At 38.0% G+C, this 14,671-nt stretch overlaps 1 long non-coding RNA gene across 1 annotated transcript; it reads left to right on the top strand.

Annotated features, from left to right (window-relative positions):
• The first annotated feature begins 2,088 nt into the window (after positions 1-2,088).
• Positions 2,089-4,951, top strand: LOC118499655. Its single transcript, XR_004902161.1, has 2 exons — positions 2,089-3,382; positions 4,041-4,951. It is a non-coding gene; the product is annotated as an uncharacterized LOC118499655 (long non-coding RNA).
• The last annotated feature ends 9,720 nt before the right edge of the window (positions 4,952-14,671 follow it).

The following is a 14,671-nucleotide window of genomic DNA, read 5'->3' as shown; positions in this document are numbered from 1 at the left end:
AGGACTTGGGGTCTTTGGAGGATGGGGCTGGCCTGCCTTGGAGTAGAAATTCCAGGTACCCCTGTTTCTGCTACTGCTGGAGCCTCAGATTTGGTAAGCTGCTTTGGGTGGTCCACATATCCCTGCACTGCCAGGACCACTGTACTAAGTCCAAGTTTGCATAGAGTCTCTGGCTTTCTGGTTGCAGGTCTATGCACAACTCACAATCCTACCTCCATGTTGCCACCACCAAGACCCGAGCCCTCCCCACCATCCCCTGCCCTCCTATGTTCTCCACCATGATTGTGGCCTGGCTCTTCTTCATTAAAGATGCTGTCCTCAATGCCTCCAACTGCTACTTCAACTCTGATTTCCTGTTTTCCTTCTCCAGGAGCTGACTTGGTTTTACGTATTTGGGACCTAGTTGTTGTCTATTTGGCAGGATCTTACAATAGTGGTTTCTTTGATTTTCAGTTTTGAAGGTTACATCTCCCAGCTTGAATTTAGTGTAAGCCTGGACAGGTAACTTTTCATTCAGGAGCAGCCTCGTTTTCTCTACTCCTTTCATTTGCTCTGTTGCTTTCCCTGTCTTTTCTGCAGTCCCCATTGCTGCCTTTGTTGGCTTCTCTGGTTCCAAAACATTTATCACAGGCAGGTGTGATGTTGTGGGAATACTGGAATCCTCAGCAAACTGACTCCTGGAGTCTGAGCCTTCATTGAGCAGGTTATTGGGAGCAACAGGCAACAAAGAGGTGGTGTCAGGAGCCTGCCAGTCACTCATAGTATGGACTTCTCTGGCCCATGTTTCCAATGTCTGGGCTCTGGTCACAATACAAGCCTGCCTCACAGTCCAGCACACCTGCTCCTGCTGCTTGCTGAGCACCTCAGTCCTGCTGGGGGTAGCCTTCAGCAGCACCATGCTATGGATTTGGCCTTGGAGAGGCACCACGGTCATGGATGGCAAGCTGTTCCCCAGTGGCATGCTGGTCTAACTGGTGTTGGTCTTGGTGGTACAGCCCTGGCACCCTGGTCTCTGGGGACCTAGTTTCCTCCTCCACTGATGCTGTTGGGTGTCCTCAAGAGGCTCTTTCCCACTATGCAGAGCTCTGGCTCCTCACAGCCCTGCTGCCCTACTTGCCTACTCTTCACCAGTGTTCTGGGTTGGCTTCCAGGAAAGGTTGATACAGAAAGATATCATTGCATCGCTTCACTCTCTCCTCTCCATCTCTTTCCCAGCCGGGAATGAGGAATCTTGAACATGGGCCTCTCCTTTATAGCCAGGGCCCACCCTTCATTGTGACCAGGCTCCATTTTGACCCAGGCAGAGAAAGCAGAGCCAGCTGGGTTCATAAGTCAGCTTTGGCCCCAGTGTGTCTGTTAGCGTTAGGACCACTTTTCTTGAAATAAGTATACTGAGGTTCCAATGGTGGGCTTTGCTGCCATTATTGCCAGCTCCCATAGCTGGTCTTTGAGGTCCGAGTTCACATGCAGCCCAAGGAAAGCGTAGGAGATGCTGGACTCCAACTTGTCTTTGGGCTTTATGATCTTGGTGCTGGATCTTAGCTTTCCTGTGCCTTTTCTCATTCTTGCTTTCTTCTTCCCTTCTTTAGTGGTGTATTCAATGGCTTTCCACACCACCTAGACTTTTTCTTTCCTCTGCTGAAGCTGCCCCCATTTTATTGCTCTACTTTTGTTAATGTTATAATCGTAGGTAGGTATAGTTACCACCCAAGCCATCTGAAGGCTCAGAAGTCTTCAAGATAATAAACTGGAGGAAAAGTTAACAGGGATATTGTAGATCACGATTTAGTTGAAGGTAGGGATCATAGATTCTTGGGATGTAAGGCTGAGAAAGAATCTTTGCTGGACTAGACTAGGTAGCCTAATTGTCTTATGTAACCAATTTAGAGAAGTAAAAACAAGTAATCCGTGAGACCTCTTAACCTACAACACCAAATTCAAACTAAATGTTCATGATACACCATTTACTTATCTAGTCTCTTGTGTAAGATGCAATGAAGAGTAAACCAGGGTGTGGAAGAGGCCATGGTGTCCTCTGTTCCTGGCACCAAAAAAAAAAAAACCGCAAAACAAACAAACAAACAAAAAAAAACAAGCAGCCTCAACTACACAGACAGGGAATGAGAGGGCTTAATTACTTTGTAATTAAAAGTCCTTTTGGAAAGTTTTGCTTTAAGTTCTCAAACACTGTTCTTGTCCATCATATTTCCACATGGGAATTGCTTGTGTTTTAAAAATACAGCACAAATCTGACTTTCTCCAGTAGGGTAGGAGGTTGGGGAGAACTTGGGGGGCACTCATCACATGCTAAGGACTTTACATACAAGCTCTCTGTTCATCTTGGTCATCACCCTGTGAAATAATATTCCATCCATTTCGCATGACAGACAGTCGAGGTTCCAGCATGTGAAGTGATCTGCTGAGGGCCACAGAGCTGGGAAATGGCAGAACCAAGACTCCAACCCAGGCTGTCTCACTCCCAATTCAAAGTGCTTTCCATTTATCAAGTTTTACAAACATGTTTAAATTATCTAATAGGAACAGTCAGTTAAGCCATGCAGCTGGGTTTTCCCTAATTATAAAGCATAATTGTGGAACTTTTTAAGTGACTATTTTGTGTCTGAAACCACTATTGAAATAGGGGCTAAGTCTTATCTTTCTTATTATTCTGATTCTTAGCCTCTTGTTCCAATCCTCTCTCCTCATGGTTTCCAAATAATCTCCTCCTTTCATGGACACTTGTCTTACTTCATTACAGAGTTTCACTTCTCTCCCTACTTTTGGAACTGAATAGAACCAAGAGATGCTGAGTCAAGTACTAAAATAGTATCAGTGTTCCCAGTCGTTCATGGTGGGGGGTCATGCTCCCACATGTGATAGGTAGCAGCATATTTACTTCCCATGTTTAGTTCTGAGGCTGCTTCTACAAATTTTTGCCATTTGATATGATAATCTGGCCAAACATTAAGAGAGCTTCTATCTATGTGGCCTTAAGTAGTAACCAAAGAATTCTGAAGCAAGATCCTCTGCAAGTGTGTGTACAAATAAATATGATGTGTGAAGGTCACAAAATCCAGGTTTTAAGTAGTTATTCCAGGTCACACAGTTCTAAAGCAACATGGTCTATATTATAAAGCAAGTTTCATTTAGTTCCTAGGCTCCTAAGAACTTGGCTATTTTGTCCCTCAACCAGAACTGACTGTAAGCAAAAATATGAAGACTCTAATAAAAGAGGACTCAAAGCATACACATATCATGTATTGAAGACTGACTCTTAGAATGTGTGAGTTGTTCTATGTTTTCGATTAATTGGGTGCAAACTGTCAAACCCATCATATAATTTTATGGAAAACAAATCCAGTATGAATATAGAGAAAAAGAGGTACAGAGGTACAGCTATTTTTGTTATTTGCACTCTTTGTATCCCTACTGCTTGCTTAGTATCTGGTACACAGAAGCACTCAAATATCCACTGAAAATCCTAATCACTAAATGTCCACTAAGATTAGCAGGTAAGCATTGGCTCCTAAAGTTCCTTGTGAATCCTTTCTTTCTCTCCTACTCTTAGGTATCCTGCTATCTTTAAATGTAAATGTGATTCCAGTAGTTACTTGAAGTTACTAGAGTTACATTTTTTAGGGGACCCACTGTGGAAAATGCATTTTACAACATGACCTGTCACACCATACATATAACTAAAGCAAAACTTTTCCAAAGCAACATTTATCATCACTATATGCAATGTACTCTATTATTTCTTTATTTCTTAAATAATACTTCATGGGGATTAAGAAACTGATTTCATGATACACTAATGGATCAGACCCCACTTTGAAAATCCCTGTGCCAGAGGACTGTCAAATGCTGCACTGTCACTGCCTGTATTGGTTGTTCAAGACAGACAATGCTAACGTATCATGGCATCTTTCCAAGGAGTTCAGCCCAGTCTGGGGAAACTTCAAACTAGCATCCTAGGCAGCATATATCAAATGGAACTGGGACAAAGACAAGACATAGTCACTAAGTTCCAAAAGGACAAGGTACAGAGGTAGAACAGCTATTTTTGTTATTTGTGCTCTTTGTATCCCTACTGCTTGCTTAGTATCTGGTACACAGAAGCACTCAAATATTCATTGGAAATCTGAATCACTAAATGTCCACAAAGATTAACAGGTAAGTGTCGGCTCCTAAAGTTCCTTGTGAATCCTTTCTTTCTCTCCTTCTCTTAGCTATCCTGCTATCCTTAAATATAAAAGTTTCAAGATTCAGTGGTTTGGGGTACTGTATGTATTCTCCCTCTTTCCAGACCCCACCTTGTAATGAGTTTTCTGCACTAGGCTACTTGATGAAAGCATCTGTGCTACTTTCAAAGACAACTGGTTTATACTTGAAAAATTACTGAAAAAGGTTATGAAGTGGAAAATCATGGTAGAGTTCTTTGATAAACTGGTCCTGGAAGGAAGAAGGAACACTGGCATGCCAGGACCTGGGCTGGATACTGATGCATATATATTGTCTTACCTCACCCTTTCAAAACATGACTGGTTTCATATCATTACCCCATCTTACTAGTGGGGAGGCAAACCATCAGAAAAAGATGGTGAGGTCACACAGTAAATGTTTGGCAGAGTCAGGATGGAAATCTAGGTATTTCAATGCTCTTTTTATTATTCCTCAGCTGTTCCTGAAAATGGCATGTTAAATTACAAAACAACAATGACCAGAAGCCTTGAATCCACTTGAAGTATGTGAATTTAACAGGTTATCACTCTGGAAAAATAAAACCCAATACCTTAGTAATATATTTGATAACATAACTTTATTTTTTCTTTGCCAAATCTTGGTGAGTTATTCAGTGCTGGCTATGTTTTCCGTGGCAGCTGGTAATCTTGGCTCAGGCATGAGTGTTTACTGTATGGTAATTCAAATGTGTTAAGTCCTCTATTACACACAAAAAAACAAGATGTGTGTGTGTATGTGTATTTATGTGGGTCAAGTTCAAGGGGAAGTACAAAATTGCAACAATATATGAATTGGGGGTGTGTGTAGGGCAATTTATAGAATTTTGGCCTCTTGGCTCTCCCAGAAGCAGTGTAAGGAGATCAAGTGGAAGAAGGCAGCATGGGTCAAGTTTAACTCACATCCACCCCCACACGAGCATACGCAGCTTGATGTAGTCACAGAACCTACAATGCGTAATTTGCCCAATTGTGATCATGAGTCACTGTAAAAGTTACTATGAAGTTTGCTTGAGAAAATATATTTCTGCTGTAAGTTTACAACAGTGGTTCTCTCTCAGGAGCAATTTAGGCAGCATCTGTCAATGTCTGCAGACAATTTTGTTTGATACAACTGGGAAAAGGCCAAGGATGCTGTTAAATATTGTACAATACACAGGACAGCCTTCTACAACTAGAAGTTATAGAGACAAAATGTCTGCAGTGCCAAAGTTGAGAAACCCTGATTTACATGGTGATATTATTATCGGGCCAATACAACTACTATGCTCTAGCTGCCTCTCTGGCCTCTGTCTCCTCATCTGTAAAATGAAGATGATAACAGAAACTGTCTCACTGGTAGTTTGTGAAGACTACATGAGTCTTATCATATAAAGCATTTAGAACAGCACATATGACATAGTAAGTGCTCAGTAAATGTTACTGTTGTTATTCTTGCTACCACCACCACCACCACCACCACCACCATCATCAACCATCACAGCTCACCTTCCCAAAGTATGACTCCTTATTAGGTAGATTCTGGGGGAGAAAAAGGATTCTGTGGTCAAATAAACTTGGAAAATGGTAGACTAACACGAGACAAATTTTTATATTGCAGAACTTCTCAGAATCTTTAACAAGCAAAAACACATGGCATGTAGAATTTTCATAACTGACCTGATTCAAGAATCCTATGCAAAATCTTGCAGGATCAAACACTCTTTAGGAAGAGGCTGGTGTGGTGAAAGGGTGGTAGATTGAGAATCTACAGATAAGATTTAATTCTTAAGCCTACCGCTTACCTACTCTGAAGCCTAGCTAAGTTCCCTGACTTATCTTGGCCTCCATGATCACCAATGAAAACAGAATTTGGGCCCTTCCAGATATGAAAGGCTCTGATTCTCTGATACTCCTGTATGCTGCATATCACTAGGAACCTCAAAGTCATGAATTGTCAGATAACAAGGATACCATGGTCAAGCCAAATCAAGAGCTGTGACAAAACCCAGGCCAATCATGTTACCCAAATTTCTGTTATTAAAGAAGTTTAAATATTCAACATCGGGAAATCAAGATGAATATGATGCACACAATAAATGCTAGCTCAATCGTTGCTGTTGTTTCTGCAAATGCAGCCTTATTTTCTAAGCAGAAAGTGAGGCTAGCAGAGAAAAATATGGAAACAAAAAAGTAGGTCTCAACTACTGAAGTTACACACTGGTATAATCTACTTAATTATTGCTTGTTAGGTACCATATAAAGTTGGAAGAGAACATGACACGACAGGATTACTATTTCAAGGAACTAAAACTCTGGAGAGAAGAATAATACATCAGGCATCAGGTGAGTGCTCTGACAGAGGTCTAAACAAAGACCCACGGGTGCAGAGTAATCTCAGTTATAGGCATTTTTATAAGTCAAAAACACAATGGCAAAAACACATAAAATTTTAAAAATTAAATGTACACATTTATCTTCTTGTTCAGGTTTCTAGATGAACATTCTTATTGATTACTGTTCGGACATCAACTACAGATGTCAGAAGTTTACCTAAACAGGAGGTACGTATGCAGCGTGTCACTCACTGTGGTCTTCACCACTCTGAGTGCATTTGTATGCTCTGGCCTGAATCCACCACGCATGACAGAGGTGGTACTGGGTGAAGAGATCTGTGCTTGTATTGTCCAGGGCACAGTTTCATTATATTCCTGCAAGCTATTTTAATTTGCATAACTGGAATTTCTCACTCTGGGGTGCACTATCAGTCGTGGCTACCTGAGTAGCTGGTGTACAGGTAATTCCTCTTTTAATACCAGTTGCTGGTGAAGCGTGTAGGCCCTCTGTCAGATTAATAACTTCAAAACAACAACAATAATAACAATACTGTTTTTGTATCTATAGACCTCTTTTCAAATGAAATGCATAAAATAAAGTATACCAGGTTGCAAAAGAAACCAATTAAATTGAATATCTAAACATTAACATACACATTATATAGTAATATATGTGATTCTTTAACATGGTAAGGAAAAAGATCTAGCACTGATAACTACCATTATGTCAAAGCTGTGTCATACATAAGTATTTCTAGACTGACATCTCCATTGACAATAATTATAATGTGACATGCAAGCATATGTGATTTCTATTGGCGACAAAGCCACAAGTCCTGATAAAATATCACTGTGACTTGTTGTCTCCATTTATAATGGAAACGAATGCTAAAACTCAATTAGAGGTTAGTTTAAATAAAATACAAACCAAAAAACATATTTCTTCCCATCCAAGCTCACAATCCCCTGAATTCTATCCATGGGCCCTCTTGTGACCCATGGACTCCACGCTAGGAGCCCTACATTCAGGTGATGTCTTAAAGCAGGACTGCCAAACTCACTTTCACTGGGGGCCACATCAGCCTCACCGTTGCTTTCCAAGGACCAAAAGTAATTTTAGGACTGTATAAATGTAACTACTCCTTAACTAGGGGTAAGGAGCTTGGTGCTGCCACTGCGTAGAAACAAGGTGCCGAGCCAGATAAAACAAGGTGGAGGGCCGGATTTGGCCCTCGGGCCTTGTGTTTGCCTAAAACCTGTGTCCTAAAACCTCATGAACTTGTATTAAAAAAGAAAAAAAAAGTTAACTCATCATGTTGTTTAATTTCTTCTTCTTTTTGGAAATAAAGATCTTACAGTAAAAACAGCCAGGTAAACTTAAAAAAAATACTCTTGCACACAAGCGCTCATCTGATTCTCACAACATTCCTGTGAGGAAGGTCTAGATTAGCACTAACCCCACTTAACAAACGTGGAAACTGAGACAGGGCTTGTAGATCTGCCCTCCGCACATAGCCAGAAGTGCAGAGCTGAGATTCAAACACAGTGCTTCCTACTTTGAAGTCCAAACCCTGTCCCTAAATCCCATGTGTGATCTGTAACAGTGGGGAGGGAGACAACAAACGTGAATGTTAAGACTCTTCTATCCACAGCAACCTACTGAACTAAGTTACTGCTAGACTGAACAGACCCTGGTAACTGACAAGCAACACCAGCTCATTCTGTCCTTGTTCACTCATGTACACCATTGTCCATAACTGAGAGTCATTTTTTGGAATGCCAAAGGTTCCAGCAACTTGTATCTGGTCCTTCTGACCCAGACAGAATTCATCATTTGCTATTATTTCTGGAAGTTTCTTTCGTGTTTGTCATATTGTTTCTATGTTATTAGCTTTTTGTTTCCAGTGATTTTTTGACACATTTGTGATGACAAACTTCTCTGTTTGGGTTTTTTCTCTAAATGCTTTAAATTTCAGGTGACTTTCAATCTGTATAGTTCATGTTTTACATTTCAGACACAAAAGAGAGAATGGTTTCCTATGTTCAAACTACCTTAGAATATTCTTTTGTCAAAAATCTCATTCAAAACGCTTGGATTTGCTTGCCTTTGATTGTCCCAGTATATTGATTTATATCATCCTCCTGCTAACCTCTCTTTCTCCACACACATAAAAGCTTTGCTTTCTGGGAATACAACCACTCTGCTCCAATGGGCCTCAAAGGAGGAATTCTGATTAAAAAAAAAAAACCCTAAAGCTTTAATTGTTTTTGCTATTTAAAAGTTATTTTTCCATCATAAAATGTTTTATAAAGTTTTATTTTCTTTACATGTAAATTTAATTTTATCCAATTTTTGTCTTTGATATTTTTGCTTTGATCTTTGAATTCATTTTGATACTTTTTTTTGGTATGAAAGTTCCTCTTGTTTTTCTGAAATTTAATCCTTATTCTGCTCAGCCTGCAAACTGACTCAGTCCACTCTTTAGGTCTTTAAGTGCTCTCCTTTTGCCTTTTCATAGAGTCCCTATGCTGAGTTTCAGACACTGAAGAATGTTAGCCCTTGAAAGGGGTCTTTGCAGTTATCCTGCGCAGGAGTACAAGGTCTTTAACTTCTAAACAATAAAAATTATTCCCCAGATTAGTGAAAGAGGCTAGAGAGAGAAAGCAAAGTAGTGTGAAAGGGAAAGATTAGGTCCAAGAAGTGCTAGCCTGGAAAGGGAAGTGGGAGGGAGAGAAGAAGGGAGGGAAGGAGAAACAAAGAGACAGAGTGTGTCTATATGGTATGACAGTGCCGTCCCATGGGAGTTCCCTTAAGTCCCCTGGCAGAGGTACAGTGACAGGAAGCACTTGAAACTTTGCAGGCAAAGCTCTAAGATGAACCACACCTGAGAAACTCTTAGGTAACCCTGAAGTGTTGCTCTCACTTTACACATCCACAGCCTGGGCAACTTGTCCAAAGCCAGGGGAGATTCAGCACTGGAAAATAGGTCCCTTCCTCTACTCCTCTCTGCCTGGGCCCCTACCCTTAATCCAACCTTCAAAGCACCATTTCACCTTCTTCCTTAGCCTTGACTCTTTCTCTGCTGGGTTCAGCTACATGAACTGCTGTCTCAACTCACACCTTCGTTATGCTGGCTCTGAAGGTTTTCCTTCAATCCTCACAATTCCAACAAGCTTTATACCACACAGAAGGTCAGATGTGATAATAAAGGAAGGGGAATGATCATTTATTTAAAATTCATGACTGAGGAAGATATAATTATTTCCATTTCACAAAAGAGGAAACCAAGGTTCAAGGAAGGCAGTGCACTAACTTGCCCAGGGTTGCAATTAGTGGTATGCTACCCACACTTGCCACCTACACTTCAACACACAAACACGTATTAGAACTTTCATAGGCCAAGAAATGTTATTTCTTTTATTCCCTTGTTCATTGTTTAAAAAATATTCACTGACCACCCATGATGGGTTAGGTGTCCCAAAGACTTTAACTGTATTCCAATTCCAGTGCCATGATTACACACACACACACACACACACACACACACACACACAGACTATATGATGCTTTTGGAATGATCTGCAAAGAAAATGTATAATCCATCTGAAATATCAGGCTTGATACTTCAAAGACACAACCTAGTTCTTTCAGTCACAAATACTACTACCCATTTCATCTATGTCTTTTGCCAGACCTGGACATGAAAAACTTAGAATGAGCTCTAAAAATTAAAGAAAAAAAATGTGCCCTTACTGAGGACATTAAAAATGCCACACAAATGACTACCAAACAGGTTTTTTACAAGAGTTCCACAAATATTCTGCTTAATTACTGTAAAGTATAGCAAAGTAATTAAGAGTAGAGACGTGGGAACAGGAAAGACTTCCATTTGAATTCCGGGGCCATACTAGTCACCAGTTGTTAGAGCCCTTTAATCTCGCCAGGCCACAGTTTTCTTGTCTGTAAAACAAGAACAATCATAGCACCTTGATTATAAGGTCGATGTGAAGATTGTTGGAGGTAATACAGATAAAGCATATGCAACAAAGCACGGCTCACAGAAAATGACCAACAGAGAGAGCAATAATTGTCATTGTTATTACTGCTCTGGCAATTAGAAGAGCTGAACACATTTTATTTTAATATTTGCTTTTGAAAAATAATCAAGATGAAGTTGATACTCTACCTTTTTTGGAAAATAGTTTTGTGTTAGTTTTTAATAATTTGAGCATGTGTTCTGAAATAAAAGTAGACAATAATAAATTAAGCTGTTCCATTTATATTTTAATATTCCCAGTATAAATTATGGTTTTAGGTGAGCTAATAATAGAGCTAACCCAGAGTAACTTGTCTATTATTCTGAAATATGTAGTTGTCTTATTACTTCTACTTTAATACATTTTGCAAAAAAATTCCACCAACACTTATGATTAGTATAATAAACTCCCCCTTGAGAAGGAAGATTTACTTTTCAGACAAATCTGCTTTTTAAAAATTATTCTTAATTGATTTATAATTAGCACTGTATTTTCATTGGTCTCTTTGTGATGTGTTACTTCAAAAAAGGAAATACAGAACATTATCTTTTACCAACTGCCAAATTTATTTTAAGAGAAAATTAAATTTTGTCAAATCTTTTGATCATCTTTGTCATTCCATATGATATAATGCCGTTTTTCCAGAATTTGAAAAACTATAGGCACCAATGATAAAAATTTAATTGAATAGTTACTTTGAAATATCCAATTGATTAGTCTTTTATATTTTCTTTTACTGACCTTTCCATATAATTTTCTCTTACCTATAAAGATACTTTCAGTACTTCTGGTTGAAAAACACAAGTCACTATAAAAATCTTTTGGCAAATTTGTTTTAATATTTAATAAGCCTAAGATATCTTATTATATTTTTCCTTTTATATGAAACTAGAAATTTATTTCCAGATATTAGAAAGCTATGATAAAATTTCAATTGTTCAATTATTAGAAGTAACTAGAATCCTACTTAAAGCTCCTCGGTCCAGGTACTAACTTATAACATTTTTACTTCAAATTCATTTTTACCTTACAATTCAAACTACTGTTTGTCATGACTAAGTTAATATGCACATAGATATTCATTTTAAAATAAAAATAAAGGTTGCTCTTTTCATTTAAAAAACCCATCTTAATCTGAATTCCAAAAGCAGGAATAACTAATAAAGCAAACTAGAATCTCTTTATTAGGGCGCTGGCAAACATGCAGCAGCATTATAGAATTATTAAAAAACAGTCTATCACCTGTCAATTGTTCCTTCTGTTTTTGAATTTCATATAGTTCCACTCTTATAGAAATCAGTTTTGAGTCACAACATAGAACATGTAAAGGAAATGTCAAGTGACAATATTACCAGTTAGTTTACTTGGAAACCCACTCTAATTAAAAGCCAGTTAAATCCTAATTTAAAAGACTTCATTCACTCTATGTAGATTTTACCACAGAGAGCTCACACTTTTATTGCTTTAGTCTATTGTTTCTTATGTGAGACACTGATTTTTATTAAGTTAATGTAGTTGAGATAGCAGGTAAAAGATCAGGTTTAAAGAAGGAAAAAATTACCAGAACCCCACAGGGTTACTCAGTAATGACTTTGTGATTTGAATTTCCACTTGAGCATACACTATAACTAAAAAAATCTCAAGTGATTTTAGTAAGATCTTATTAGTTTGACTTTTGAGGGACCAACCTTGTTTGCATCAATCTTTGGACTCCAAAATAGTTTCACCTCAAATGTATAATAATGTTGGTCTCGACTGGCCATTACATGTCACACCTAGATTAGTTAGAAGAGCACACATGCCTCAAGCTTCTGGAACAGGCCCTTCTGAGTTGATTTCTTTATCTTATTTCACACATATCCTATTTATTAACGTGGCCAAAGTCTACCTGATTTGACGATTTGACAGAGATAACTTAAAGCGTTGGTTGTCAGATGGCACTGTGTTTCAATGGAGTTCTTTTCCTTTTCTGTTCTTTTTAGAATTAGGATTACTTTTAAGCAAAGAATTTGGATTTACAATACAAGGAAGAAAATCCAACAGAGAAAATCCAGCTACTGCTACCTCAGCAGTAATAAAACTTTTACATGACCAATGCTATACGATCCTGATCACTTTAAAGTTTACCATTTTATTGTAGTTTTTGCCTCTTCCAAATCATAGAGGCTGAAGTAAACACACACACACACCCCCGAACCAAAGAACTACAATGCAAACTACAGGAATTCAAAGTAAGTGAAAAACCTACATGCATTCTTCAGCCACAATCTCTTAAATACTACCTACCCTGGAGGACTTATAATCAAATCATATTCCATATTTTTTCCCAATTAGGTTGAAAGAAGTTTGAATAAGGCTACTGCCTATACACAAATGGCACTAATTTTCCCATTTGGTTATAAGTCTTTCAACTTCAGCTGTTATGCCCCTGGCAAGGAAGTGGAGCTGAATTGGACAAGACTAAAAGATTTCATGGGTTTGATCTGCTACGGATCATGAAGTCAGCTTTGCAAATGGCAGAGACACGACTGCCTTCTCTGCCAGTGCTAACTCACTGGAACCAGTATAAAAGGGCTGCGGGGATTCAGACTCAGAATTGCTCTTCTGGTCTGAATTCATGTGGACACAGTCTTATGGGAAGAACTATGATCAACCCATGCAATTTGTTTTATTTATTTTCTCCTGACAGTCTCACATCTCCCAGTACTTGACCCTTTGTCAGAAAAAGCACAGATACAGAAATGGAAACTGGGCCCCAAACTACTTAGCATAAATGTCCCCAAGGCCAATAAAATATGCATTTTCCCTTTGCTAAAAGTATACTTTGTAATTAATACAACCATTCTTATTTTACTCAAAGGATTGGCGCAATTTGTGATGTTAAAAAACAGTCCCTTAAAAGAGGCATTTCTCTTAAAATGGAAATTACTTGTTTAATTAACATTTATATTACATTTACTTTATAAATTGGTCTCAAATGTTGAATAGCTTGGAAGATGGTATTTAGACAATACAGAGTAGGTTGTATATTTGTGATATAGCCATGATTAAGAATTTTCAAATGAGGTTTCTTTCCTCTTGTCTGCTGTATTTTAATACACTCAATAACTACATACTGGCTAAAAAGTCAGTTACACAATACAGTAGAAAGTGTAGGAAATCTGATTAACATGGATAAATTCTAATCCCAAACTCTTATTTTTCATCCTTTCTTTGCTGTAAACCAAAGCATGTATACAGCATAATCAGACTTGGATTTTTCGCCTTCATTTCAATCCTCTTCAAAATTATTTTGATAATTTTCTGGACTCCTCTCCTCACACAAAATACAGGTGGATGGAGAGTTGGGAAGTCTCAATATCCTTTAATACAGCACGTACATGAGGGCACTTGCATCATACTAATGAAATAATTGACTTACTCGCTATATACTTATGTGTTTTAAAAAAGGACAGAGTCAAAAAGCCTCAGTGAAAGTGTATTTTACAATACACAGATCAAATTTCATTTCTTATTTAAGATTCACCTAGATTCAGCAAGTTTTTTTTCTGGTCTATGGAAGTATGTTTTAACAGAAAATAAACTTTCTTATTCCTATACAAACTTTTGAAACACTTGGAAGATTACTCCTAAGGAAACAACAGTCTGTTAAAAAAAATTGAGAAACTGTTGAAACGTAATTATTGATTTTTTTGTTAATTTACTTTATGATTCCAAAAATTTAGAAAAGAACTATCAAAAACAGTACTTTTTGGAAATTATAGCATTATATGTATTCTAAAATGTCTTTAAAAGACATTTTAACTTGGAGGCAAATTTCATCCCTGAAATGCTAATAATTAGGGATTTAATCTATCACTTTTCACAGTTTAAAGTTGTTAAGAGGCCGCATAGTGTTTGTATGTTAAAACTATCTAAATGCTGTAAATGAAGAAAACTGCAGCAACTATATGAAAAATTTAATGACACCCACTGTCATTAAATGTCAATGTTCCAAGCAAAAGACATCTTACAAATCTATTAACAAAGAAATGAATCATTAATGTAAATGATTTAAAGTACTTTAAACTGTCCCATACA

The sequence above is a fragment of the Phyllostomus discolor genome, chromosome 3 (genome assembly GCF_004126475.2).
Source record: "Phyllostomus discolor isolate MPI-MPIP mPhyDis1 chromosome 3, mPhyDis1.pri.v3, whole genome shotgun sequence".
NCBI classification, from domain to species: domain Eukaryota; kingdom Metazoa; phylum Chordata; class Mammalia; order Chiroptera; family Phyllostomidae; genus Phyllostomus; species Phyllostomus discolor.
This window is presented reverse-complemented; position numbering and strand designations above follow the sequence as displayed.